The following is a 25416-nucleotide window of genomic DNA, read 5'->3' as shown; positions in this document are numbered from 1 at the left end:
TTCACTGGCCGGACTGGATCAAATTTTTTAATCTAAGCTTTTCTTTCTTGTCATATTAAGTTGTGTATGAACAGTATCATTCTCATTTCTATTTGATCTATATGAAGTTTCGGTTCCTTCTTTCATTTGTTGATCCAGAACTCTTTCGGATCAAAAATTACGCCTTTTCAATTAATTCCTCTCCATCCAGTTCCCAAATAGCTGAAGAAAATAGCTGTTCTATCCTCTTGTTCTTATTGCGAAATTTCTGCCTAATCCTATGATGATTGTTAATAAAATTTAATACATTATGTTGTTTATAGATTTATAGATGATTACAGAATATTCACTTCTTTAGTCTAGCTGCATTATTTATTTTTATTTTTGGTTCCTATAAATTGATGAGGTGCAAGTAATTACTGAGATTCGTAATTGACACTATTTAGATGCATTATAATTTTAAAAAATAATAATAATTAGTCAATGTCGGTAGGTGATCATAAAATGTATTACAGGTTGGTGAAGATTTTCCTACATGTGGTTCAGAAAAAGAATTTGATGTAAATGTTCAGGGAGAATGCAATTGATACTGATAAACTGGCAAAGGCAAATTCAAGTGACAAGATGAGTCAATGATCTTTTTGGGAAGAGCGGGTTGGTCGAAGTGTGTATAGGAACCATAATGACTGATTCAGTGACCGTGTACATTTTGACATATTCAGCTTGGACAAGTTCACTCTCAAGGTCTTTTCGAATCGTTTATTCCCGACTTACACATCTCTACGCCGTACAAATAAAGAATTTTATTGTTGTCGACATACACTGCTCCAAAAATTAAATACAAAATTATTACATTCTCCGTAGTTTAAACTAATAAATCTGTAAAAAAAAATGTACCCATTCATGAAATATAAAAACAAAGCGCTTAATTAACTTTTATAATATTATTAATCGACTTTTTATCGATTTATTTGATAATTTTCATCATAGCATTCTTGTTATACTTTGCCAAAATACAAAGTAATCGATGACTTAATTACTTTTTTCGCGCATTTTCATCTCCTCACTCTTTTCTTCCTACCTCGCCCTTTTTTTTCTTCTCAAAAGCAATTTGGTTCACCTCGCTGAAAGAAATTCCAATGAAACACCAATGCTTTAAAGGAAGGATGGTTATAGGAAAAGATTTATAATGAAACAAAGAAATATAAGGTAAAAAGAAGAAAGAATGCCTTTTTTTTATTTTTAACAATTTATTGGTAGTAGTTTTGATGGTATTTGACAAAATAAACTCACAAAATGTTAATTTATAGTTGTTCGTATAAAATTTTGGATTTTTAAAAAAATATATCTCACCATTCATAAGACGCAATATGTCTAAATATGTCTGCCAACACTCAAAATAAAGGAAATTTAACTTTCTATAAAGTTGTTTATGACACTTATCTTCGTAGGGGTAGCAGTTTTTATGATATTCACATATAAATATAAATTTGGCAAATGAAAATTTATTTATTATACTATAAATTGATTTATTTTAGCTAATTTCATGTAAACTATTACTCCTACGCAGATAAACATCATAAAATACTTTATAGCTCATTAAACTAGCTTTAATTTGAGTTCTAATTTATATCTGTACGTCAAATGGTTTTTAAGATATAGATTTTTCAAACTAAATTCACTAACTACTGATCTTTCAGTACGTCCCATACATTTTTATGAAATGTTGCTTTTTAAAAAGCTATATCTCGAAAACTATTTAACGTAAATAACTCGATTAGGGCTCATATTCTAGCATATTTGCGCTTCTTTAAATGACGTCCTGTTAGGTTTTCTTGTGTTGTTTCTACTTTTTGAGATATAGAGCTCCGAATGAAAAATTAGTTTTGTTAATCGCTTTGAAACAGCTGCCATTTTTTATTCCCCTAACTATACTTGACAGACTCATGAATTTTGACTAGTAATTATACATAGTTTTCATTAAAGTAATCAAAAATTTGGGTACGATAACTGCCTTTTTTTTTCTCTTGGGCTCTTGTACTAAATGAATGGATACACAAAATGATTATAAACAGTGAACCTATGTGTAAGGGTTCTATTGACATCAGACTTTTCATTTTGCTGGTTAACTCTACTATGAACTCAGACCTAGGAATCGCGAAGCACAACCAAGTCACTTTAGTTATGATAAAAAATATTTTATCATTAAAATCCCATTTAGTGAATTACTTAAGTAGTTGTTAAGAAAAGATAATTACTACATATAAATGTGTAATCCCTCTCTTTTTAAAGATAAATTTATGTTATTGATTCTGTCGTAGGAAGCGGGCTTTCTCGGTAAACAAGAGTCCCATTCATCATCCAGATTGTCCCAGGCTTTTTTCCTTTCCCTGGAATTGATGTGTTTTCCTCAGCTATTAAGATGTTAACAAATGAAACATTTATATCTATCCACTAAAATGAGTTTGTCTTACGTGTAGATTTGTAAGATTAAAAAATTATTGAATTTATTTTTTTCCCACATGCTATGATTTAAATAAGTTTTTGATAACTGAAAATAAACTTTATTATATTGATGAAAATAGTTTTTTTTTTTACAATCAGTATTTTCAAGATATAGTGAAAACTTAGTTGTCATTAAGGCGCTGTGTTTCTGTAGTTTACGGATTCGAATCCGGCATTGGAAGATAATAATTTGTCTTGACCCATTGGGTTCGGCAGCCCTCCTCGGACACACCCCGTATAAAGTGAGTGAATAAAAAAAAACCAGGCGGCCATGCGTGATCTTAACAAACCACCTCCTTGCACAACCGAAACGGTTCTTGGTTACTAAGTACTGTGCTGAACGCCCAACTATTCACGAATTATAGAGCTAGTCCCCCCCCCCCACCCCACCATAAAATTAAGATGTTTAAAACTCAGATCTTTCACTTCTATGCCTTATGCCCTGATTGACTAAAGAGAGATTGATAATATTCATATTAGACAAAACAAACTTTTTTTATGCCAGTCCTCGCTTTCTCTTACTTTAAAACGTGCTTAAACCAAGGACTTCGCTTTTAATTAAAATTCAATTAACTTACGATTTATTGAAATTTATTGGAAGTTGCACATTTACAAAGCTGATAAATTAATTTTAACTTACCTTCAAAATGACTGTAAGTCTGTAAATAGTTTAATTACAGTAAAAAGATTTGTTTTTAGGAAATAGACCTGTGATATTGAAATTTGGGAGTTTTCTATATTTTTTTTCCTCTCAATGTTAACTTATAGCTTGGTGATAATTATAGTTGTGAGTTATTCACTTTTTAATTTCTTTTTTTGTTCTTTCATTTAAAAATGTCTATTCACTTTTATTAAATCTAAAACATTCAGTTTCCAGGCCGTTTCTTGCTATTATTGGTTTTGTCGTCAAGGAATGAGACATTTCCTCAAAAATAATACGATTATTATTTGTATAAAGTTTTACGTTTCTAAATGCACAATATTATACATTATCGTTTACGGTTATTCATTTAATTTCCGAGAGCTGATAATTTTGCAGACAAATTTAAATGACCAACAAATTGCTGATTATCATTGTTTTTTATTTTTCTCAAATTAGGATTGTATTGGCATTTGCTAAATCTTTGTGGGTTCTGACAACTGTTTCTCATTCTTACTTCACGTATCCTTCCAGTATAAAAAATGTGCTAAAAGATTTATAAGCGCAAATTATTTATTATTACACAATAATCTTTATATCAACCGATAAGGAAAATTATCTTAAAGATGATTCTTGAATGGATGCTAGATGAATTGACTCGCCAGATATTTTCTGAAAAGCAGTCGGCTGCCAATAAATATCCTTTCTTTGGAAGTGAGGGGAGTTTTTCCGATGAAAAAGGTTCAATCGTAGCATGAAAATGGGTCCTTTTTTTTCCCATCATTCCAGAAGGATGGGAAAATTTCCCTTTTATCTGCGTCTGTTTTTACCTTCGCTTGACGTGTGGATCGGAACACAATATCCATATCCAATTTCAGAAGCGAAAATCATGTCAGACATTTCATAAGAAGAAACTATATATGCATTTATTAATACTCAGGGTAAATTCCATGAAAATATTAGGTTAGGAATTTATTAATATTAACATTTAGTTTAGATTGATATTTTAATTTCACGACGTGAAGTAATTTTAATTACGTTATTGCTATCTATTATTAAAAAAGGAAGTAAATAAATCTATCTTGGATTAGTACAGAAAGAGTTGGGATGCTAATACCGCTGGTGGTGTCTGAATTGCCTATTATTTTATTACAGAGAACAATTAAATTTCCCATTCAAACTTCATTTTGGATTTTATTTAAAATAAATTGCAAATTCATGAATTATTAACTTTTCTATTTATTCCTCCCTATAATTAAAATTAATTTTAAATAGTCCATTTGTTGTCTGGCAATAAATAAATGAATATAAAAATTGTAATATATCTCCTACGTGGGATGTCTGGATATGTATTTTTTTCGGAATGTGTGTCAACTGAATTTTTTATCCGAAAGGTTTCCGCCTAACATATACCATTGACTATTAAAACTTTTTTTTCAAAAGCTCGCCCTTCCATTCATTAGCTGTTCATTCTAACTATTTTTTTGTATTAAATTTTATTATTTACCTCTGTAGTCTTACAAATAATCTATATTTTACTCTTTTATTGTTCTTATATTTATTTGATGAGTTCAAAAATTATAGTAGTATTTTTATTGTGTTTCTTATGCATTTTCTCACGAAATTGAATAATTTGTTTATTTAATAAACCTTTACTTCTAACTAAGACACAAATTAGATGGAATTCCAAAAAACCACTGGCTTGTCAAACCGTATCAAAAGATTACATTAATCAATATTGTCATTTATTGCTTTAAATCATCACAAAAAAGTGCTAAACTTATGTCAAGAAGCAGCTCATACATTAAAGCATTCTTCATATAACATTAAAAAAAAAAATATAAATAAATAAATTTATAATTGTTGAAAAATAATAAAAATAAGTTGAAACATATTAATTATGCAGAATTAGTTAGATATACTCTGCCGATTCATACAGCGACTCTAAACTTATCATGCGGTGTTCAGTTGAAGATGTCTCTTCTTCAATAAGCTATTTAAATTATACTGTAAATCAGAATATAAATATTTTAAAAAATGTAATGAAATAGATTGTAATGATAATTTTTTAAAAAAAGTATAAACTGAGAATGAATTAATTCTCATATAAATGATTCAACAAAGATAACTGAATGAAAGTTTATTTTATTTTATTTACTCTGTTTTTTTTCGAGTATATAAATTTTCACATATTGTAATTTATATACTAAACCGGCGTGAAAACCTCCACTCACCCTCCGTGGTAGCCTTAATTATCTGACAAGTCACACAACCTCACAAGTAGAGATCATAACACAAATAAAAGCAATCTTTCCCGGCCAGATCCGTCCCATCAAGACCCCCTTGGGGGAGACGGTTGTATATTACTTTTGAAATATTTGCTTAAAACAGAAAGCTGAGGCTTAAGTTAGTTTAATCGAACAATATTTTTTAAAAGCGCCTGAAATTGAAAACCTGGGTGAAATGAAAACCCCTGAATTACATCTTACTTTTAATCAACAGTTTACTTTAGTTTCATATCATCTAGTCTCTTACTTTGTTAAATTATTTTAGTTGTTTATCTTTTATACCTGACTAAGACCTGCAAAGTGAAGCGAAACGTTGGTTTACAAGAAATAGTATTTTTTTTTTTAACGCTAACATCTTCCAAAAAATGTTGCTTTGTTTTGAAATGGACGTGTTGCAAAAATATTATCGCAGATTGCGGTTTTTCTATTGACTATCCCAAAGCCATTTGGGTTTTCACTAACTAACCCAATTGTGTATAGTACAAGCTACCAAATACATCTTATACAAAAGAAATAATTAATTTATTTGTCAGTTGTGCCACTATTCAATCAAAGCAACTATATTATTTAATGAAAGAAAATAATAAATAAACCTTTAAAAGATTTTGTTGTCTTTAAATGTTTATTCAGTCATCAAATGTATTAAATCCAACAGTATAGCTGTGTTTAAATATAATATAAATTTGAAATTAATTCTTCCCTAAGATTTTTTAAGGGCCCGACTTCCTCATACTTTATTGTTGTGTGAATTGTCAAGAAATGCGTGGAATGCATAAAAAGAACCGTACGGGAGATCATTGTGTTTCACCCACCATTCAGGAAGGGTAAAAAAACCTCTCTTGGAGAAGGAGGGAATGTGCGTGTCTTTCAATGACGGGAAAAATAGCCCGTGAAGCGTGAAGCTGTTGGCATACTTGAGCTTTGTATCTCTTTCACCCTGGCTGCCTTCGGTCAGAAGAACGATAGTACCCGTACCCCAATGAAAAAGATCATTCAATGAAGCCAGATTTCTTACATTAAAATTCCAATGTGGTGTATAAAAAAAAAATAGAATGACCGTTGTATCAAATTTAAGATTTCAAAGGACTGTAAATAGTTTAATCTTATTTAATACTTAATGATCCCGTTAGAGCATTCTCTAAGCTTGTTTAATCCCATCCGACTTCCTGGGAAAAAACCTCAGTTTAGTTATTTGTTAAAAAAAACAAAAACACGAACAAAATTCTCATAATTTTTGGGCATTACTGGCAACTACTCGTGAAATTATTTAATATGAAGGGGAAGGTGTCCTTGAGCAACGTACTGCGCAGCGTTGGTTTGAAATATTTAGCAGTTGAGATACGACGTTGGAAAGGAGGAAGGGCTCCCCGCTACCATCAATGGATATTGATGGGGTTCTCATGGAAGCTGTTGAGTATAACCCGTCCCCAATTACTCGCGAACTTGTGGTGTCACCAGGGAGTGTGGTGTGTCGAAAGATTCTGTTAGTCGCCATCTACTTTCCATGCTAAGCGCAGTAGCCTGGTCCCTTACGAACTTACTCCTCAGCAATCAGCTAAGAGGTTAGAAATTTGTGAAAATGTATTGAAACTCGTGTATGTATTGGTTCGAACTCCTGCCTAATCCACCATATACTCCAGACCTCAAACTATCGGATTTCTACTTGTTTGGATCCATGCACCATTTCCTTCAAGAGAAAAATTTGTTAATTTTGAGGAATTTGAAATTGCGGTCCTAAAGTTCATTGAGAGCTCATCATCCCCCATGAGAGGTCACCATCCCCAAGAATGGTTTGAGTGTGTGATCGAGCAAATGACTAATGGCTGAAGATGACAATGGATTATACTTCGAGTATTAGTTGTATATTATATCAAAGAAAAAATAATACAATTATTATTTGTTGCTATCGTGGTGTTATCACTTCCCAAATATGTTCTTTGAACTTTTTGGAAATATAGGAATAAGTTTAAAAATCTCATTCTTATATAAACATTAGGTAGAACTAAATGATAAAAATAAAAAGTAATATTTTGCCCACATTCTGCATAAGCGAACGACCACATACTACGTGAGAAAACTGAGAAAAAATGCTTTTACAGTCATTTTTCATTTGCTAATAAAACTCCTAGAAGGAATACCTGAAGAGGAATACAATGATAACAAAGACAATGTATGTAATCAATTTCGTTAGTGGTAGAGAGACGAAAATTCGAAGTGTTTGAGCGCGTCGACGTTTGCCGTGTCTTCTGTATTAAGACCAGAGATCATAAACATCTATTATCTGTGATTGCAAATTGTATGGAAACCGCTCATAGCTTGCCTTCATGCTCTGACATTTAATTGGTTTTCATCGAATTCCCTCCTACAACGAACAGCAATACCTATCCGTATTGATTATATGTTTACGGAAGGTCTCGATTCTATTTTTATTCCGCTTGTCAGATATTTAGGATGTCTAGTCATTGTGTAAAACAGGGAAAGGTCAGGGAGTTTCACTATTTTGTGAAAGTCCGGTACTTTCATTAAATTATCAGAATTTTTTTAGGAAATGTATTGCTAAAAATGAAAAATAATTTACAAAGTAAGAACTCAAGCTTGAAAGTAGTTCATTCCGTTTGGGACTATTTTTTAAAAAAATGTATCCAAACAGAAATTATAAAATTTTCTCTAATTATAAAGCAATTATAATTTTAACCGATTTCAATGAAACGTTTTTTTTAATACTAGGTAGAATAATATTAGAAACATGTAAGAGAATTTTTGCCAATGCGCCTTAGGAGCAGAAAATAAAAAAAAATATATAATTGTTGAATTTTTTTATACTATCGTATTCTGTTCTAGTCTGCCTGTATTCAATGGTAATTATATACCAATAAATTTGTTAATTCTTGAAAAAAGAAAAAAAAACATTGCAGATCTTATTACTTGTATTAAAATCACAAACATAAAATACGACATCTGAACGTTAGTTAAATAAAATTTTTCCGACATTTATAAAAAAAGTCAGATTTTTTATTATGTTTTAAGACTATTAAATGCTAATTTTAATAGAAATAAACATACATTACTGGAATTGATTTTTGGAAGATATTTTTTTTCTGTTGATGTCCTTTGTTAACGAAAGAAAAATCCTCACAAACTTATCGATATCCAACGGCACTAAAACTGTTATTTCCAATCCATGTTAATGACTTCTAGAACGTTTCATGTTGTATCTGCGGTTCCAATTTTTTTTATGTGGGTCCAGTATTTGTTCGGGTTTAAAACTCAATGGTCATCAACGCCAATTGTTTCCATTTTATTTACCTAAATTTAAATGTATTCGAATTTAATGTTTAAATCTTTGAATAGTTTTTTAATTCTTAAAGAAATTAATACCGATTTTATATTTTTTTATATCATCATATAGGGCCTCTGATATACATACCCGGTCCCTACTTAAATCCGCAGCATAGAAATGGCATTTCTGAAACATGTGGTTGACTGTTATTGATTTATTACAATGTGGGTCTAGTTTGTAGTATTTTGTGCAATTTAGATGGATTTTACTGGAAATTGAAGTAAAAATATTAATATTTAGTTAATAAGTAATGAACCTACAATGACTAATTGAATAATAACAAAAATTTATTTACCCCCTTGAACAGACTTTATTTTTTTCTATAATAAAGAAAAAAGTTGAGATTTTTCTAACACTAAAGAAAAAAAAAATAGGAAATCTCTAATATCAGAAACTCGTTTAAGTAATCTTAAACTTTAATCTTCTCCGATCTAATTACTGAAGATTGTGGGGCAAAAAATTCTGCAACGCGCCCAAGATAAGCTGAAAAACGAAAACTTGGTGAAGCTCCTGGGACGAAGTGCTACTTAGTTTAGGACGAAGTTGTCATCTGCCCCGGAGAGGTTCTGCTCTTAATCATTCCTAAGTCTGTTTTAATAACTTGCTTCTCTAGGGGAGGGAGGGGGGCTTTAAATTTAATAAGGGCACTATACCTTCTTCTCTCACCGTTTCTATACTTTTCTTAGAGGTTAATTAAAAGAAATTAATTTTTGTTAGATATATACATTTTTATTGGAAGTGTATGTATATATAAAATACTTATAAGAGTTTAACTCTATAGTAAAATATCTCTCAGCTGGTGAAATGCGGATGATTAGGTGTATATAGTAAAGACGAGTAAATAATAAAACTAAATACAACTACTTTGATAAAATCTAGTAAGGAACTTGGTCTCAAAATAAATACGGATAAAACAACAAGGTTAGCAGTAGAAACTGTAGAAATTTCAGTGATATAGGAGGAAATACATGTAAGTCTTTAGGGACTACGATAGTTAAAAAAGGAGAAGAGGAAATTAAAGCGGAAAAAGCTTGCTATTTTTCAATTTCGAAATAACTTAGCTCGCGCCATCTACCCAGAAAGTTAAAAGTTCAAGTTTGCAAAACTGGTATTCTTTTCTATACGGATGCTATCCGTGACCTCTTACAGTTAGGTAGCAACAGCACTTTAATATTTATTAAAATAAAACGTTGCGCAAAATAATGGAATCAAAAAAGGTTGAGTTAACCTGTGAATTTTGAAGGCTACACAATAAATTCATATAAGTTAGGTTATAGGATTCCGGCGAGCAAGGGGATACGTACATGGAATCACTGATTTTTAATGAAATTTTATCGATATCGATATCAAAATTTAGCAACTATATTCCAGGAATATCCATTCCAAACCTCAATACTCTCAAAACAGTAAAAAAATCGATATTCAAGAAAATTAAAGTTCATTTTATTTCTTATTGTTAGTTCGCCTAACTATTCTCTAATTTAAATTCGAGATTACTGGAATATTGATGTTGTTATTTTTTCTGTAAATGATTTATCCGATTATTTTAGTTAATGTTGGATTGGTATTTTAATATTTGTTATATCTGTGTTATAGTTGGCATTGCATTGCAGGTCTTTACCGTTATTAAGATTTTTTTTTTTTCTGTTTTCGTTATGTATACTCAGAAATAGGTCCTCATATGATTTGTTATATTATTTATTGTTAACAAACGTTTCGCCCCACTTTGCGGGGCTTCGTCAGGACAGAATGAAGTTCTGATACCAATTAAAGTTGACCGTCACCCGGACTATCTTCCTCCAACATACAATATATACCTATACATAGAATATACATGGTGTTATATGTCATTAGTAGTGATAGGATTTTTATGTTTTCACATATTTTTATCTGACCATGATATCTTCGATTTCTTACTAACTAAATATGTTTCAAGACATTTCTGGCCAAAAGAAGCGATTTTTATTTCACATATTTTTAAATATTTGGCCTTTTTTACATATTTTGTTGTAAATCACATATTTTCTGAAATATTTGTTATTTTTTTTTACATATTTTTAGATATTTTGTCCTGAATCGCGTATTTCCTTAAATTATTTGTTCAATTGTAAATACATTTTTCGCAGCAACTACATAAAATTCGAGAAAACGCAAGAAACTTAAAGGTGAAATTTATCATAAATAGTGCGTAAAAAATCTTTATCTTCATCTTTGAACACAAATTAAAAGCAGTGGCTATAATAAATTTTCACACAGAATTACATCGAGAATTTCTCAGAATCAATTAAAAAGAGCAAGGGTCTTATTCCTGAAGCATTTTCCTAGAATTTGTTTGTTTACTCCTCAATCCATTTCTCTGTTTCCCCCCTTCCCATGGTCCTTTCTCATCTTAGTCTTGTTTCACTCCCCTAGTTTAATTACAATTACTAATTAATGTTTTGTTATTGAACAGCTATGTTTTCTCTAAGTTCATTTTTTTGTACATATTTTAACATAATTTCTATAAAATATTATTCATATAATATATAATAAATACATATTTATGTAACTTTTTTAAGTTATAAAATTGCTAATTAATTAGTAAGTTATATTGTTGAATAATGCATAATTTATAAATACATATTATTTACATATTTTTTAAAATATTTGTCAATTTATTAGCACATATTTATGTACATACTTCAGATATTTTCGTTGAAAGGAATATGGTCCGGGTGCGGTCAAAAAAACTCAAATAGTAGAATTATACTATTTTAATGAGCCAAGTAAGGCTCATTAAAATATTATAATTCTACTATTTGAGTTTTTTTGACCGCACCCGGACCATATTCCTTTCATCTTTACACACGGTCAATCAATAATCTTCCATTACTATTTTTTTGTTCTTTTTTGACCGCACCCGGACCATATTCCTTTCATCTTTACACACGGTCAATCAATAATCTTCCAGCATTCAGATATTTTCGTTTTTTGTTCAACATGAAGTTATGACTAATAAACTGGTTTGGTTATTTTATGGTGACTGATCTTACACTATATTTCTACAAGTATTTTCACTATGTTCTAAAAAAATATGGCATTATATCTTTAATGATTAATAATAAGTGTTTTAATGATGAATTTAATGGAAGGCTTTTCTCTTATTGGTTATGACATAAGGCATATTTGCTTTGAATGGACTATTTCTCAGTAATTTTTTTTTCTTATTGTAAAGTGGAAGTCGATTAATCATTACGGTGAATGGAATAAGCATACAGGCAGAAGTTAAGAGATATGAGATAGGAGCGAGGTGGAAGCCCTGCGGCACACCCGACACTACAGTGACAATATAACTTGGTCCCAGGACGCGGAGCGCGGTGTATCCCCCCCAACAGGTCTCCCCTCGGGCCTATCTCCGCTCCCCTTCCAATATCTGAATATATTTACCCTATCTTCCTTTCTCTGTCTACTTTTGAAGCCCCCTCCGCTAATGAAATTCTGTTTAGGTACTTTATACCTAACGTTTAAAGTTATTTTCTTTTTTTTTTTTCACTTAAGCTTTCGGATCTGGTACTTCTGATAACGTGTTCTTTCTGTTTTATGTATCGTAAAGTTGAATTGAATTTTTTATAGTTCCGTGATGATAAATGTGTGGAGTTTTTTATGGGCTTATATAGAAAATGGAAAAATGACAATAGTTTATTTTGTTTTCTATTGGGGGAGGTGAATTTTGGCAAAATGTGTTAGTGATTCAAAAAATGGCAATCTATTGGCAATTGTATCTGAATCCACAGAATTCTTTTATTAAATTATTCTACTTCTGATGTCTGCTACCAGTGTGAGCTTCACTAACCTAACATGGTTTGTTTGTCAGAATAGTGTGTCAATTAAGCCTATTAGTGGAAAAAACTTTTATGTTTTGAATTGAGTTAGCCTAAAGTGTAACAATAAGTACATAGTTACTTCATAGACATTTTTACCACTTTAATGTCATCGATTACTTACATTAAGAATGCAATAAATATTATATTTAAGTAAAATATAAAATATAAGATGAATAAAAATACCTATTGCATTTTTGTGTCGCAATTACTCTAGTTAACCCTATCTAATAATTTTATGTTAATTGATCAGTATCTTTTAAACGCATTATATGTCGTTTTATGTGGAAGTGGGTAGCTCAATGGTAAGGCACTGTGCTACTAACTCCCCAGCCTCTGAAATCTGGTGGTCGAGTGCAATTCCACCACTCTTCGTGGTTGTAGCGGTACTGATTTAATTTTTTTTTTTTATATATCGTTTTAGCATTATCAAACAATATAGTATTTTCATTAGATGTTTCTATTATCTTTTGGATAATTATTTAAATTATTGTTTATAAATTCTCTTCAGTGAAGTTTATATAATATACACATTTGTATACATAAGTGAACCGAATCCTTCTATATATAAAGCAGATTGGCACTGTAGCTGCTTAGTCTGTTCATTACCATAAATTCCCGAGCAGCCGTAATCCTGAGTCCCGAAGGTAGCCACAGCCAGCAACCACAATTCGTAATCCGGTCTTGACCTACAATTGCTACGACTTGGTCCTCCTTATTTTCCAGGTTTGTCTCTCTAGAGTTCTGAAATGTTGTTACGTATGGTATGTGATTTAGGCAGATCTAATTTTAATTTATTTTATTATTATAATTTTTTTTATATAAAGGATTTTATTTCAGAAATATTAATATGTTCAGGAATTATCATACTTCTTCAGGCTAAAACATTTACCAAAAGCTCTCGTTATTAGTGCTTTTTACTGCAGTATATGTCCTGTCCTTTTATTTTAATACCTACGGATATGGAAATTTCCAAAAATTGGAAATGCATGTACTCATTATATAATAATCATAATTTATTAAAGGTACGATAAAAAATATTATATCTACGGGTTGTTTTTGTATAATTTCCTTGTTCAGTTACTACAATATTTTAAGAGTTAGTGCAAGATTGAATGGAATTATGAGTCAATTCGTAGATATATATAGTCTTGCAAGGTGTCTATATTTAATTACCAGTGCATCTTAGTTATCCTCGTGTCATATGAATAATCGTTTAGAGTTCATAGACATTTATAACATATATAATGCAAATTTTTGTTTGATAGAGATTTTTTTAGTAGTTATAAAAAATATCCATTTGGTCTCAACAATTTTTTTTATTATTTTAAAACTCTAACGTTTCGGCAATTCCGGCCATTTTCAAGGATCTTATTACACTATCACAGCCAAAACCATAGGATATCAACATATTTTGCAGGCCATATTACCTTTGTCAATTTTTTTTTTTTGAAACAGACAAGAAACAAAACAGAGATTATAAACTAGTTAATCTGATACTAAATAAAAGTTAATGTTATACTAAATACTATAATATGTTATAATAAATACTATATTATGTGATATAGTGTGAGACCAAGAGGATGTTTTTTATAATTCATAAGGATAATAGACATTTGATTTACAATACTTGTAGTTTTAAATGTTGGTTAAATTAGTGCACCCCATATGCGATAGGCATCTGTTATGATAGGTCTTAGTACGCATTGATAGTATCATATTGATAGTCAATGTATAATTTTGTATTCAGAATAGTTTGTTTTTAATTCAAATATGTGCATATTTCGTACATTATGTTTACATAAATTTCTTCTTTTAAATTAATATGCTGGTTGAATTACTGTTTAATTTCTAACATGTCACCAAGGTATTTTACGGATTTGGCAAATGGTGTAAGAGAAATTATATCATACCTGATCTATACTTAGATATTATTGAAAATTCCTTTATTTATTTGGTACCTGTGTTATTTATTACTTTGCAGTTGAAAGATAGATTAACTGGTCTTATTTCATCCCCAAGTGTAAATTAATAATTTACTACATTATGTGATTTCATCATAAATGGTAATTTACATATTCTAAATGTTATGAATTAAAAGAAATTCATTAAATAAAGTTCAGTTATTTTTATATGAGAAATAAAATATATTCAATAATGTTGATATCTAACCAAAATGTCATTACCACGTTCCAATTGGACAGAAAACTAAACCAGTAGCCGCTTAATTAGTATTTTATGATTTCTCTTGGTGGGAATAAGGAATATAAAGTTTGTTTCTGATAAGAATACAGCAGTTTGACAAAAGATAACGAAAACGCCTCGGTTTTTCCCATTAAAATATATTTCTATTTTTCCTTTCTCCCTGTTATTTATTCATAAAATTATTTAATTTTTTTTTATCTATTACTTATTATTGCTACCAATGAGAAATGTTCATTTTTTTCAAATTACTAAAATTAAACGTACTTTGGAGAAAAGTTTTTTGGATATTCGTAATTAAAACCTGTCACTATTTATTGACATATGAGTGTATATATAGAATAAAGCATAGGTAATGTTAATTTAGTCAATATAGTTACAATTAAATCAGATTTAGATTAGAAAATCGAGGAAAAAATGTGAAAAATCGATTATATAAACTGGCACTTCTGGTCAATTGATTTTTTTTAATGAACAAATTTAAAGGTATTTAAAAGTTGTGATAGAATTTTTTAAAATTTTTTATTGCTTTAAAAATTGGTATTTAAGTGTTTCTGGATGTGTGAAAACCGGTCATCAATCAACATTAGTCCTGTCTAGAATAAAACTGTTTAACAATAGATAATCAAGCCGTGTGGAATGAGATCGGGCGCTTTCGGCTATTACCGAATTCCCAGTCTGTTTTTGGCGGTTGCATAAAAAATGTTTTTTTCTTTTAGATAACTATCATACTCTTTCATAGTTCATATTTTATATTACTGATAATTTAGAAGAAGATTTTTTATAAATTCGGATTTTAAGCATTGCTATTTGATTTATATAATAATGTTACCTACATGAAAGGCCTCTATATATTTATTAATAAAATGTTACCTTCATTTAATGCGCTTATCTTATGATTAAACACATTAATAATTTAAAAAACAATGAATAATATAACATATTATCTCTCTCCAATTTCAGGCGCTTTTAAAATATTACTCGTTTTAATGATCTTAAAGTCTCCTCTTCCCGTTTTAAGCAAATATCTCAAAAGTGATATAGGACCGTTGCTCTTGGGGGTCTTGGTGGGGCGGGTCAGGCCGGGAAGGATAATAATATTACATTAGTATCCATTTTTAAAATTATTATGTCCTTCCTATTCTCTAATACAGGTTAAAATTTTAAATTAAAGTTAAAACATTTATGTGATTTTATTGTGTTAAATAATTAGAAAATAAATTGATTGTATGCGATAGTGGAAATACAAAAAATGTTAAATTATACATACTGAAGAGAGCGACGATCCTTCCCAGTCCGCCCCGCCCCACTAAGACCCCTAGAGAGCTACGGTTCCATATCACTTTTGAAACATTTGCTTAAAACGGGAAGAGCAGACTTTAAGATAGTTAAATCTAGCAATATTTAGAATACACCTGAAATTTAAAAACGGTATTTTAACATCTCCTATAATGGCATACCCAACTACAATTAAACAAATCATTACAGAGATAAAATGATCCCTCATTAACTGAAGGACCTAATACTTTGTTAAGACTGTCCCATTTAGCAGGGCAGTCCTTATAACTCACGGATCCTTAATTAACGAATTCGTACCGTTCTCTTTTGAAAAGATGGTCTTACCTAAATACCGAGTTTTCATTACTTGGGACATTTAGAGAAATGCGACAGAGGAAGAAGTCGAGATAATATGAGTTGGTAAAATTCGTGGTCATTTCTCAATTCAATAGTAAATAATAATATTTTTATTTTATGTTTAATATAGTTAATCTTCTATTAACGGATGTCCCTCTATTGCGGACAACCCCTTTTAAAAGGATATTTTTATTAAGGTTCCGGCCAACTAGGTATAAATTTAATGCAGTGGATCCCTACTATTACGGGATAAGTCCACTTTTCACTCCTCTGTAACGTACAAAATCCATAAACTATTGATTTAGTAATCCACGAATCCAAGATAAACAGGTTTTGAAGGCAATAAGAGAGATTTCGTTATTATACAGTCATTATACTGTTATTATACAGTGTGTGTATACAGCGTATAAGTGTGAGTAAACAACTTTCAATGTGTGAAAAAAAAAAATTAAAGAGTTAAGTTTTTTTAAATCTTAAAGTTTTACCTTTTAACGTACATTTAATACAAAAATCTGTCCGCGAATCATCTTCTAAAACACCAATTTTCTATTAATTTAGTACAATAGTTACAGATTACACCATGACGATCCTTCAAATTTGACATGCTATCTACCAATTTTCCACTTTGTATCTTGCAAAACGATAGGCAAGTCGAAATGTCCATAAAACAATGATTTTTTTTTAATAGTATAAAATAATAATATTATTGACAGAATAAAATAATATTATTGAGTTTTTCGGACTTAACTTTCAATTTAATTGTTGTGTTCTTTTCATATTAATCCACATCACTTAACATGTTTAAGTCATTTTGTATCTTATTAAGCTTTTACTGCCCTTCATAGAGTGAGGGTAAGTATATCAATGTTGAGCCGTCCATGGCTTAGGTGGTTAAGGCGCAGGTCTTTGCAGTGTGAGAACTGCGGTGGCGCCGATTGTTAACAGACCTGGGGCTTTATTTCCTCGACCCTCTTCATTTCTTTGGCTGTCCCTCGAAATGAAACCTCCCCCCGACAATGGTTACAATAGAATAGGTTACTTACCTCTAGATAACTCCTCTTCCCCGTATCTCAGAAATGGAAAAAAAAAAAAATATGCTTCAATAAGATACCTTACATTACTTGAGGAAATTTCTCAACAAATTCCTGTTAAAATTTATAATATATTGTTATGTTCTTCATTTTATTAAAATATTATTTTTTTTTTAGGTATGTAGCAGTCAATTATAATGATATCTATATTTTCGTGAGTACTTGGTATCTTCTTTAATATTAATTATTTATGGTATTTTTTAAAATAATTTATTTGTTTCCTAATTACTCTACAAAATATGTCCATGTAAAGTAATTAAAAGTAATAAAATTATATTGAAAATTTACTAATCAGTTGAGATATATGCAATTTTACTGATATTATTGTATATATTAGTATTATAGATGGCACTATATCTTTAGGCTCTCTAATATCGTCGGTATAAATATGAAACCACGTAAAGGTTATATCCTATATTATAAATAGGAGATAAATCTTGTATAGATGAGATTTTAATATAATAAATGAATTTTGAAATAGGAATATTCCCTCTCTCTCTCTCTCTCTCATTTTAAAAATGTATTCAGTTTATTTCAAAATTTAAATTTTTCTCTGTTAAATAAATATTACAAATTAACATTTTCAATAAATAAAAAAGAAAATAACTTATCTACATCATATCCTTCTATAATAATATTTTAAGAATGTCATTACCAACGTTTATATATAGACTTTATATATATAACGCTCAGTTATATAATGATAGATTTTAACGATGATCAGTATAGACATAAATAATGGTTTTTCAATTTAACCGACAGAATTTTTAATTAGATTCATTTTAATGGGTTTTTTTTTTAATCATTCTATTAGTGTACTGTCTAGGTTGTATATTGCCTAGATAGTAGACTGCTATAGTTTGTATATTGCCTAGATAGTAGACTGCTATAGTTTGGTTTGTGCCTATAAAACTGAGTCGTGCGATCCAAAAGGGCGATAGGAAATATAAATAGGGACGGAGGGACGGGGTCAGTAGAGTGATTCCAAGGGACGGGTCATTGGGCACGTTCCGAACTTTTCCGTCTCTCTCCGCCATTAAAATAAATATCAATGTCCTTCATTAGTCCTATCTCCCTTTGGAATATTGTAAAGCCAACTGTCCATTTTAACTTATAGCCGCCAAGGAGGGTAGAATATTCATTTTAAATATTTGATTAAAAAAAATAAATAAGAATATTATATAAACCCCGTTTAATATAATCCGATTTCTCTGATCGTTATATCAATTAGAGTACTTTAGACCCCCCCTATCCCTTCTCCATACTCAAGCTATATCTATAGAAAATATATGTATTGTTAGTGCGGTATATCAAAGAGAAATTAATGATTGTTGGGTATAAATAAATAATGAACTAAAAGTTAAAAAAATAAATATTATGTAGAGACATAGTGAAGGGAAGGAGGTAATTAAAATCATTTTTTTTCTAAGAAATACTATGGAATATAATAAAAAATAATGTAGGATAAAAATCCAGGTTACAAACGTGCTTCTGCGCTCACTCATTAATCAATTTCTAAATTTAATTAGTTTTAATTTTGTTTTTTTTTTAAAAAATTAAAAAAGGGGAATAATTAAAAAAAAAAAAAACAGTGGAATGGTCCCTTAACGTTCCATTAATTCAATGGCGTAGCCCGAGGCTATAGCTAGACTATACCACGTTAGCTGGACTGATATCAACACCTTATAATCCCACAAGGCAATCAAAGGGAGAAGACTCAGTAAAGTACATATAATACATTTCATATATTATATATTTATGAAGGGTACGGAAAAAAGGTTAAGAATCATATCGTCACTATTTCCATAGCTTTATTTATTTATTTGTTGGCTTCTATTAGTTCATCTCTTTTCTGAGTTATGATTGGTATTGCCTTACGAGACAATAAAAATACTTCTATGATTTTTTTTTATAACCCTTTGTTGATTGGGATATTAATCCATTATTGAAGCGAATTAATTTTAATTGATAAAACATTAATAAATTATTTTTCCCCAAAATTTGTAAGCATCCATCAAAATATTTATTTACAAATGTTGATGTTTTATCTTTTTTTTTTTTTTTTTGTTAAATTATTTTTCTACTTAATTTTTTTAGAACTATTAATAAATTTTTTTTTTTTTTTTTTTTTTTTTTTTTTTGTTAAATTATTTTAATTGAAATGTTCATATTCAATTATAAACTTAACTCCACGAAATTCCATCAAATTGAAATAGTTAAATAGGAAAAAAATTAAATAAAAATTAGATTGTAGGAAGATAGAGGGGTGGTGTCAATAAATGTACCAAAAATAGTAGAAAAAAGTAATTATTATTAACTGTTTTTGGATAACAATAAATATTTGTTTCTAATATTTTGGTATCTTTATTGTTTAATTATCTTCTTCCAATATAAATAAAAATTTGATTCTAAAATATATAAAATCTTTGTTTATTTAATTGTATCTTTTTTTAGTTGAAAAAAAGTATTATACTATTTGTATTTCTATATTTAACAAAACAATTTCTTGTATTCAGGGTAGCACTTGATATTAGAATTAATTAACATTCAATATTTGTAAAATTTAAAGTGGTTTAACATAATTAAATATTTCAGAATTTCTTTTTAATATGTTTGACTTTGGCTTGAAAAATCAGTGAAATTATGCCATTAATCGAAAAAAAAGTTTGAATAATTATTATTTTTTTTTTTTAAATGTCTGGTAGAATAGTTTACATTACTAAATAGTATAATATACTTTTAAATTAAAAATCAGGAGTTTTCTGTATACAGTGATTTGGACTTGGGAAAACTTAAACCCAACCAATAAAAATAATTTCACAAATCTGTCTTCTACAATATATTATTTAAAAACTTTATTCTATCAACGAAAAAAAAACACACGTCATGTTTATCAACAGTTTTCATTAGTCCTCCAGACAGACCACCTTATGAAAATCTTTCTCGACATTTTTCATCCCCACAAATAATATAGGTTCCGTTTATAAGGTAGGACAGGTCGGTGGCTGCTTGAAGGATATTGCACCGCTATTCATATATTAGGATATGGAGGCGCTTTGGAGAAGATTTGTTTAAATTTTTTATTATGTTATATAATTTTATTGTTGTTACTTTGTATTTAAAGCTTGTAAAATAATTTAATTTGTTTCCTTTTCTGTATATTTCACATTGTACTTTATGGTTTGTAATTTATAATAAAAAACAAACATAGATAGATTCTTATAAATGTTGGTTATTGCTTAAAGGCGTAAAACCCTGTGGTCATCAACGCCTATGGCAAGATAAAAGTAAAAAATAAAATAAAATAAATAAATAAAAAATAGAAAAAAAATTAGAAAAATAATTTAATAAAAAAATAAATAAATGATGGTTATTGACCTCAAGAGCAACAAAAATGTTCATATTGACCGATTCCTTGCAAAAATGTAGCAAATAAGCTCTAGGTTTTTTTTTTTTTTTGGTTTTTTTTTAAGTTTGTTCTTTGTTTAATAAGAAGCTAAAAAATAAAAACGTATTTTGGTTAGTTCTAAATCAAAGCATAGTGGCTGGAAGATATTTTTTAAACAACAAATATAATCTTCTTTGTTAAAAACATCACAAATTCTTTCTAATTTTTTTAATCTACCTCCCACTCACTGCTCTTTTAGAAGAAAATTCTTAGTATAATAAACATTAATTCCATGTTGATTTAGTCGAGATCTGTCACAGTTTAAGTCTTATGAAGTAAGAAAAACATATTCTTGGTAGATGGTTTTTTAAATTTATCTTAATCATATCTCCTATGTATTGAGATGTTTTTATCTATTTTTTAATTTAAATTAATGTTGGAGTTTTATTATTCTATACACTAAAGATTAACCTGTGATGTCTTGGTATCGAATTGGAACGTTATGCGGGAATCTGTATTTACAGGCTCAAATATATATGTTTATAATTATTTAAATAAACAATACTCATATAATCATAATACTGTGTTAATATTTTTTTTATTGTAGAAATAAAATTAAATAATTTAGCAAAGAAACAATTATGAAGTGACGTTGGTTGGATTTTCGCTATATATGAACACGTTCCTGTAGCTATTCCGTGTGAATGACGAAATAATGGGTTAATACTAAATTTGTAGAAAATTATCTTATTATTAATGATAAGATAGAAGGTTCTGAAATGAAGAAAAAATAAAATAAAAAAGTCCTATACTAATATTTATATTATATATTATACTTATATATATTATATATGATGCTTATTAAAAAAATGTCTAAATAGATTTTTGAAGTATGCAGTGTAGTTAGCAACCCAAGTTAGTTGGGCAGTACAACTGTTTTTTTTATAAAGTTTTATAAAAGTGCGATTTTTTGCGTTTCCTGTACTTACAATTCTTGATATGGCCTGGTAAAATTTTGAATTTTAAACAAATATTTCATGTTTTAAAAAAATTGTATATATCGCTAATCTGCTTGAATAGTAGTACATATGACAAATTTAAAAAAAAATACATTATTTTATATTTAACGTATTCCATAAATTGTTCCGTAGAATGTAGTTTTATTATTTATTAATTTTTCAAAGCCCCTGTTAGAAATAAAGTATTGTGTTTAACAGAATATGTGTATTGGGGTTTAGTTTTTATTTTGAAACGTTGTTACATTTTAAAATATGAATGTAGTAAATGAGTATTGACTTTATTTGAGTTAATCTGTGTAATATTTAATGGAACTGGGGCATACCACTAGTAGGAGTGATCTTAAAAACTAGGTCTAAATTTACGACTATTTACATTTACAGATTGTTCAAGTTGCTATAATGCTACCCGTTACCACCGCATTGGTGGGGGCGCTGGTTGCAACGTCTGGAATGATGGGTTGGGCTGATATTTCAACGAGTCCAGGAATTTAATATGCATCCTCTTGAAGTCAGAACCGTTGGCACATCTAATAATTTGTGAAGAGTCGGCGGTTTCTCCTTCTTTCATACTTTAGTCCTTACAATCTTCCGCAGTATGGATTTTGGAAATTTTGAAGGTGGCGTTGTGTTCCATCATTGAGGTGGATGAACAAGGGATCCGTATAGGAACGCTGGACGGAGTCTGCTCTTGTAGACTTGAAGTTTTAACCGGAGGGAAAGGACCAATGATGTTAATATTTCCTAGGATTTCCTTCTGACTGTTTTTGTTTTTTGATAGAGATGGGTACAAAACTTTAGATGTCTATCCAGTTTTATACCAAAATTGATTATGGCATTGTATGGAGACTTTATAGAGTTTGCCACTTTTTCGGAAATTTTGTTCTCTTATTTGCTTGGTGTGCAAACACTACGCAGTCCGTTTCGCTGGGTTTACGGGGATATTGAGATCCGTAGAATGTGGTCAATATTCATGACACGATTTCTCTTGCTATAGGGGATCACGCCTCGCGGGAACTTGCATAGTTTTTTGTGCGGTATAGTATAACTAAAGCGCCTGCCTGGGTCTTTCTTCCAACTTCTTCAAAGTTGAAAAAGTACTTTATACGATTTAGTTTTGATTGTGACATAATTTTCATTTCTTCAGCTTGTAAATCCGGGGAAAAAAATGAAAACACCATTAAAACAGAAAAAAAAATAATGGATCATTCTGTAGCTTTCTCGAAGAAATTCTAGAAATCAAAAAATGTATTTGAACTAGATACAAACGATGGATGATATGAGTTAATTGCGTTATTTTATTTCTAACGCTTTAAATTATAAAGACTAAGTTGATTAATTTAATATAAAAAACAAATAATTTTTTAATTAATTAAAGTAAATAAAAATTGTATACTTCTTACAAAATGGTTTCGGTTTTATGTTTATTAAATTTATTCTAATTGTAAAAGGCGGTGGTCTGGGTGGTTGTCAGAAAGGTTTCTGAAAACTTGGAAAAGACCTTCCTTCACTTCTTAAGAACATCTTTACTGAAATTAAATTAGGCCATGTTACTGATTTAAAAGGGAACATACACTCGATTCATATCTTCCATTTAAGAACATTCCCATATGCGCGGTTTCATTTGCATTCGTTTAGTCCTCAATGTTAGTTGGTTATTCATGTTAGGTTGTAATCTTTTGATATGGCTACAGAAGGAAGGTTGTTATTTCATCAGATCTGAATGTGTTTTTGAAAGAATAATATTTTCTATGTGTAGTAGATTGTGAGAGGAAAGTCCTAATGGTGGTAAGTTAAGGTACAAAACAGTAAAATTTATGTTTATAATAAATTTTTTTTTACTGTATTATACCTTTAGCGACCGCTACCCGGAGTATCCACCTGCAATGTAAATATTTTTTTATCTTAACGTAAACTATTTGTTACCTTGTTTGAAGTATAATTTGGGATAATACAATACTTTTTATTTTATTCTTTATTCTCTACAAGTTTTCAAAAAGTTTTATTTTTCACTTTTCTTATTAAATTACCTAGTATGTTTCATTTTAAAAGAACATACAGTGAGCAAGATCTAGATATTAAAATCTGTACAACTATAAACCATGAAAGGTTAGAGGTCAATACTTTGTAAGGAAGTTCCGTTACTAGAACAACGGTTGTGCAAGAAGGTGATTTGGTCGGAATGCCGCTTGACCGCCAGATTTTTACCCAATTAATGAGGCTGGGTGGACCCCAAGAGCGCTCCAGAACTGAGAGGGTTGACTCACGGTTACAGTGTAACAGAAAACAATTTTTAATTTTTTTTAAAATCATTAATTATAATAACCTAGTTAAAAAAAATAATTTGCTGACGCCTTTTCTTATATTTATGGCTCAATTTATTACTATAATTTATTTTAACGCTTTTTGAGTATTCTTTTTAGTTTTTCGACGTTAAGAAAAAAAAAAGCACCGAAAATGGTCATTGATAATTCCGTTGCCCATTTTCGAGTTACTTTTTTTTTTTTGTAAAAAAGAATTACATTTATCAAAATATTACATATCGCCTTATAATTATTGCATATTCTTTAATATTAATATTATCCTATCAATAAACTGATTTATACCTGTCAATGAGTTCAAGAATGCCATTACCGGCCAATTCCATTTCTTAATTTTTATTATTTTTAATATTAAATAGCTTACACTTTTTGTAATGAATTCTCATGAGATGAAAAGAGTTCATTCTAAAGCAGTTAAATCACATGTGGTTACGCCTCATGTATTCTCTCACCATTATTTTCTGCCTTGTATAAGATTATAAAACTATATTAAACATTGATATATAGGAAGATGGTCAGGGTTGCGGTCAAAAGTGAAACAAAAATAGTTTAAAACTATTTTATTTTTGTATATTACAACTATTTTTTATTTTTGTTTCACTTTTGACCGCAACCCTGACCATCTTCCTATATATCAATTTTTACGGTCAACTATATATACATAGATATTAAACATTTTTTTGGTAACTAATAAAAATTGATAATGTTCAATTATATATCTTAGAATGATACAATATAACTTTATTGCCATAGATCATAATATTTTCTTATTATATAGGTTATTGTTCCTGGTTTTTAAAAAAAATTTTTTATTGTATTATCATTTTACCTTATCACTTTTATTTGCATATTTATGATTTTACAAATTATTTTAAATATCTCTTTCTTCGTATCCTCATATTTTGTTACAATTATTTATGTAATCGTGTTGATATTATTTATTTATACTATTATACTTATTCATAAATTATAAAAATGTCTTTTTATTATTGCAACGTATCCATTGTTTCTTTTTTCTATTTATCTGTGTCTCTGTTTTTTTTCCCCTCCACGAGGCATTAACTTAGTCCATTGTTATTTATTTTTATGATGTTTATAGATTCTATATAAGAATAATAGCGGATAATGTAATATCTAATATTTGAAAGTAT

At 29.3% G+C, this 25416-nt stretch overlaps 1 protein-coding gene across 7 annotated transcripts in view; it reads left to right on the top strand.

The window, feature by feature from the left end:
• Nucleotides 1-25416, top strand: part of aPKC (protein kinase C iota type) — a gene marked incomplete at its 3' end in the record, with an annotated part of 341811 nt that overhangs the window by 202312 nt on the left and 114083 nt on the right. The window contains 1 exon segment of one of the 7 annotated variants that reach the window (XM_067049561.1): nt 17675-17694. 7 annotated transcript variants of the gene reach the window in all.

The sequence above is a fragment of the Halyomorpha halys genome, unplaced genomic scaffold (assembly GCF_000696795.3).
Source record: "Halyomorpha halys isolate HHAL.00 unplaced genomic scaffold, Hhal_1.1 Scaffold270.1, whole genome shotgun sequence".
In the NCBI taxonomy this organism is placed as follows: Eukaryota; Metazoa; Arthropoda; class Insecta; order Hemiptera; family Pentatomidae; genus Halyomorpha; species Halyomorpha halys.
This window is presented reverse-complemented; position numbering and strand designations above follow the sequence as displayed.